The following is a 6,231-nucleotide window of genomic DNA, read 5'->3' as shown; positions in this document are numbered from 1 at the left end:
GTATAAAACCGATGCATATTATAAAACCGATGCAGCGACTAAGAAGCTGGCCTTTTGATGTCTGGAATGAACTGCTTTAAGTAATACATATGAAAAATATCATTTGATGTAAAAATCTCATTACCTTCCCAACGGCCTGAAATACAGTGTGGTTCAAACCCTACCAGCATGGATGATAGAAAGTCCTTCGCGTTCGATGAGTATTAGCTTACTTAGGAATATTTTCTTTCATGTTTATAAAGTTTCAGTGCAAATGCTCTGCAGAATATGGTTTCACTAGCTTTTTCATTTCAAGTTCTGCTGTGTGCTTTCTTTTTAAAAACTAAAATAAAATCTGAATTTTCATGGCTTGGGGCTACCACAAATTTTTCTCCCCATTAAACGCAATTTAAATACCAAGAACAGTTGGCCATAATCATCATAAAATAACCAAACATGACCCAGATTCCTTTTATAGAGGGTATTTTGGTGTGCATCATTTCCATAAATTCCTGGGGTGTGTGGCGGCCTTTAGTACCTTGTAATTTGAAAGCATTTTCACAAGCTATTTCCTGGGTTTTTTTTCCCCCTCCCTTACTGTTGAGCTGAATTGCCTCATGTCATTACGTGAGAAAAATGGTGTTCTTTGTAATAGTTTATAGATTTATTCACGGGCTGTGCAGAGGGTTTGCGTGGCAAGCTCCGTGCCTCCTTGCAACAGCCCCAGCGCAGCTCTGGAGACATGGAAATGGTGCGGTGACTTCTGCAGAGCCTGGACCAGCACCAGAGCTACCCACAACTCGGTGCATGGATGGGTGAAGGTCCATCACACATCTTATTTTCCTCTCTCATACAGAAATACAACTCCAGACGACTCCATGCAAGCAGGTGGGAAGAGGCTAACCAGCACGCACGTTCCCCACGTACAGTTGTTTCACTCACACCGGATCTTATCTTCAAGTGACAATTTCCCCCCAATCCCAGCCATTTCCCTATGCCGTTAATTCAAAGGGCAGAGGGTCAGTCCTCCATGCCAAACACAACCACGAAGCTGCTCAGCCCAACGTTGCATCTGCCCTCAAAGGCTTCAGAGACGGGTCTCTGCTTGGAGAGATATGGAAGATGACCCATGATGCATGAAGGAGCACCTCGGCTCCTTCAACTTGAACGAGAGGACCTGGCAGCTGAGCCTGGTGGTGGAGGCACCTCAGCAATATGGCAGCAAGCCTCAACGCACCCTCCTCAACCTTGCTTGGAATTGCCAAATTCTTAACTTGTAGCAACAGTTGCCAATGGCCCACCAGAAAGACCTTCAAATGGGAGAACTTGCCTGACATGAAGGGTGTGAGAAAGAGAGCCTTAGAGGTGTGAGGCTTGGGGAAGGGAACAAGATTAGTCTCTTGGCTGAATTAGACACAGTCTTAGAGAAAAACGCGGGTAGACTCTGAAGGAACACTCTTCCCTTGAGAGCTAAGCTGTGTCAGCCATGAGGAGTCAGGTTTCCTCTGTCCTCCCACCACCGGCTAAGAAATCAGATGAAGGAAACAGATGGCCAACCCACAACCAGGCAGAATGGATCTTAACAGAGGCAAAGGGGAAACCCAGGCTGCTGGCTCCACCAAGTATCCCCAAAAAGTCAGAAGCTGTAACACGGAGAGGGGGGAGATTCGGGTAGCTGCTCTCAGGAGACCTCTCTTCCCTAGCTCTGACCCCTGGCACAGAGGAAGAGGAGGTAGTGAGCAAGGAGACCTGCAGGGCATCCCAGCTCTGAGGAGCAGCATTCTAGATTTGGGATGAATCAAGCAGGCAAGTCTCCGTCTCAGGAAGTCAGGGAATAGCCCAGATGGATTTCAGGGACCTCAACAGTTTTTACCAGACTGTGATATGAAGACTGCCTCCAACCTACCTCAGTGACGAGACTCATCAGAGCATCATCCCTATCTTCCTCAGAGCTTCATGGAGAAATAACAGAGCTCAGGAGATCAACTCCAGGAGTTTAGCCATGCAATCTGAAACACCTGAGAAAGACCCTGGGCATGAAGCTACTCAAAAGCAGAACCATCAACGTTTCCCGGTCACATGGGAAATAAGCAGGCTGGGTTTATTTACATAGGGCTAAGCCCACATCACATGCCCTTGAAATAATTTCAAAACAGATCTGCTACCTGGGGGGGAAAAAAGCAAAACTCCACTCAATTCATCTCCTAGAGCGTTCAAGGACAAGCAGGAGGGGAGCTGCTGAGACAAGCAAATCCTGTTGTCTTTACACCAAACCCACAGGGAAACGGGGACTGCCTGACAGAGGAAAAGGTAATCTTTTTGATATAGCAAACGGTGGTTGACAGACCAGAAAGCTTTGCATGAATGCCTTTTAAAACAGCCCAGAGCTTTAGGGTATGAATGTGAAATTTATGTGTCTACCAGGACTATACCAAGGCTACTGAAGTTGCCTGTATGAGCTACTCCAACCAGAAAAGATGGTGTTTGCTAACACCAACCTGGGGAGAGACAGGCTTTTGTTCCCAACCACCGAACAAGTCTTGCCACAGCACGAATGGTGACCAGATTGCTGTGGGGAAGTCTGGCAGGAGAGTAAAGAGAGCGCGGCTCCATCTGGGAATCCCTGAAGCGAAGCTTATATATGAAACCTTATGTGAAGAACAAAGACCATGTGCCCAAGAGCGATAGACACCATCCGACCATGGTGGTTGGCTGGGACGTCAACTGAAGAATCAAGTTTAGCATAGTGGAAACCTTGCCCATAGGAAGTCAAGGTTGCCTTGCTAGGGAGTCAAAAGATACTCTAACAAACTCCATGCTCACAGTAATACATGATTCGAATCCAGCTTGGCACCTACCTGACACCACAAGGTCTTACCTGCAACCACTGTAGGACGTCTTCGAAACGTGTTTGTGGCCTTTTTCCAGATTCTAGCTGTCCTAGGCTTTGTGAGACCTAGGGTTTTACACAAACCATCCTGAGAGGGGAAAATGACACCTCCCAATGACGCAGATGAAGAGATTGCTTCCCCAAGTTGTAAGATAACGAGGCTGGAGAGTTAAATAATAGCATAGCACAGTTAGTTTTTGGAAGAAAAGACAGTCCTGTTAGGGGGTAGGGAGAGGAGTGAAAACCATGAAGGGGTTTAGAAGCAGCCTGAATTCATACAACAGCTTTGAGAAAGAGAAATTGAGAATCATTGAGAATCATTGAGGTTGGAAAAGACCTCTAAGATCATCAAGTCCAACCGTCGACCCAACACCACCACCCACTAAACCATGTTCCTAAGCACCTCATCTACTCATCTTTTAAATACCTCCAGGGATGGGGACTCAACCACTTCCCTGGGCAGCCTGTTCCAATGTTTAACCACTCTTTCAGTAAAGACATTTTTCCTCACGTCCAATCTAAACCTCCCCTGGCACAACTTGAGGCCATTTCCTCTCGTCCTATCGCTTGTTACTTGGGAGAAGAGACCGACCCCCACCTCGCTACAACCTCCTTTCAGGGAGTTGTAGAGAGCGATGAGGTCTCCCCTCAGCCTCCTTTTCTCCAGGCTAAACAACCCCAGTTCCCTCAGCCGCTCCTCATCAGACTTGTTCTCCAGACCCCTCACCAGCCTCGTTGCCCTTCTCTGGACACGCTCCAGCACCTCAACGTCCTTCTTGTAGTGAGGGGCCCAAAACTGAACACAGTATTCGAGGTGCGGCCTCACCAGTGCCAAGTACAGGGGCAATGTATCACAAATGCTCACATCCAAACAGAAGTTATTGTGCCATATATAACAACAGCTGGGGGAGCTTTAGAACTGAATGCCCACCCTATGTGGGGAGACTCAGATCATTTTCATGTTCTATGGGAAAGGAAAATTCAAAGTGAGAAATATTCAGCAGAAGACTTGTCAGAAAAATTCAGTGTTGAAATAGCTGGAGACACATGGTGTGACATAAGCTCAGGGAGGTTCCCTGGCTGGAAAGATGACCAGGGGACCAACTTGTCTGCTTTGCTTTTATTCAACAGCCTCGTGTAATCAACACTTTTCCATGTAACATTTCATCTCTGTCAAAAGTGCCTGGCTTTTTTTTTTCCCCCTCCTTTTTTTTTTTTTTTAATCCAAAGCTAAGGAAATTTGGTGGTTTCCTTTGGGTAGATTGAAAACTACCACCTAGCGCTGTTCAACAAAAGCTTTCTTGATATTATAAGTTCCTTAAAACATCGTAATCAACACAGGTACCCCCTCTGTTTTGGTTTTTGTTTAAGAGAAGTAGTTTTCAAAGGATTGAGTTAATTCTCAATGCAACCCTAAAGCCAAGGTGCTAACTTGCTTTTGTTCTTTCAAATTTCTTCACTCGTACAAGGAACAGGTTATATTTAAAACCCTGCTAGCCGTGAAAGAGCATGTGTCACTGGTCATTCTCACCCACCTTCTCTGTGAGGTGAGAAGCGCACAGTTACCAGATTGCTTTGGAAACATGCGTTGGGTTGACGCCGAAGGTCAAATGAGCTTGTCTTACATAAGGAATCAAGGTCAGTGAGGGTCCTCAGGCCTTGTGCAAAGTAGCTTTACCCTTACAATGAGCAAAGATGACTTGTAGTAGTGTCACATCTGCAAATTCCAAGACTACTAAGAACAAAAATAGTCAGTCAACTGATGCACAACTAGTTTCATAAATATCAACACCTGTTTCTCATTATTTTGCCTCTTTGAAGAAGATACTTTCCTATTTCAGCTGGTCAGAAGGCCAACCCCATCTTGAGTTACAGTCTGGTCACACTACCTCCGCCACTGTCTCATTAAATAAGGACAAGAGAGCCACCCTGATGGGTCTCATTGGGCTGAAACCAGCCCAATTCTACAAGCCAAAGGAAGGGGGACACAAAGCAAAACACATCCCTGTAGTCATATACAAGTCACTTCAAAGTTTCCATGACTCAGAGCTATGGGCTGCCAACAGTGGTACCCTGTAAAAAAAAAAAAAAAATTGTGGCTTAGTGAAATCAGCCACATGGGGAAGATGTGGGTTTTAATGCCGGTTCTGCAGATGCATCATTGGGGAACGGCAACCAAGAAATTCCCCGGGAGTTTAAACTTATTTGGAATTGTGTAGGGTTGACACACGCGAGAAGTACCCGAGGACTCCAGCAAAACAAGGGCATGAAATATGACCCACTGACTGTACTTACCTGCTTTCCATCTGTACATAGACACCGTTCATCGTACTCTAACCCTGCCTCCCTTGGCTCTCCTCCACACAAACTTTTAACAGATCATTTTCCCCCTATTCCTCCATAGTTGTGGAGGTTTGACGCCCGCGTTGAGAGAACCTGGTGCCTCTGCTGTATAAAACAACCCATGCAAGCACCTTTTAAGGGAGTGAGGCTGAGAAAGAGATCTATTTTTTTTTTTTGACTTCTGAAATTATGGTCACGTTACCTCTATCATATTCAATATCAGTTTCTCATCCCTTTTTAATCTTCACACTTAATTAATTAGTTCTTTTCTGTGGAAAAGAGGCTCTAAGGGACTTGGCTTGAGATAGAGCTGACGTCGCCTTGACCACCTGGATAACAAGAACACAAAATACAAAAAAGATCCCAGGCTGCCCAGGGAAAGGCTAGGTTTCATCAATGCCGGCTAGAGCACAGGACATTTAGGAATATCAGAAGAAGAGGAATAGCTCCTGCGCACCTCAAAAGGCACATCTTAGGATCATTTGCTTTGGAATTAGCTCAACCACGGCTGGGGAAAAGTCTCATAGCCAGAGCTCCACGGCTGCAGACAGGCCAGTATTAGCATCAGATACGTGAATTTTGGGTTGAACTGGAACCATCACTTAAACATCCCCTGACATGGGAAGAAGTCCACCGATTCCTCCCTGCTCCCCCACTGTTTTAATCCAGCTACATGTTCTCTTAACTAGACGACTTTCAATGATTGGGCCTAACATTAAAGAAATACAAATGCATTTCAATACCTAGCTAACTCATTAAGCTGGCTTTCGACAGGCTCCTAGCAAATTTAGCCTACCAGCAGCCTCTGCAAGCAGACTGGAGCTCCTCAAGCCAGCATCCGAACCACAGTCAAAAAAAGTCAGTTAATCCATTGCCACCTGTCTCTATTTTGTTAGCCACCCAGTTGGACATAACAGTCCCAACGTTAGCAATTAGCGTGGCCGGTGCTACCTACTGCAGTGCTAATTAACAGCACATTCGTTCTAAACATACCCAGATCTTTTGACAGCACCAGACAT

The sequence above is a fragment of the Aptenodytes patagonicus genome, chromosome Z (genome assembly GCF_965638725.1).
Source record: "Aptenodytes patagonicus chromosome Z, bAptPat1.pri.cur, whole genome shotgun sequence".
Taxonomy (NCBI): domain Eukaryota; kingdom Metazoa; phylum Chordata; class Aves; order Sphenisciformes; family Spheniscidae; genus Aptenodytes; species Aptenodytes patagonicus.
Note: the sequence above shows the minus strand (reverse complement) of the source record.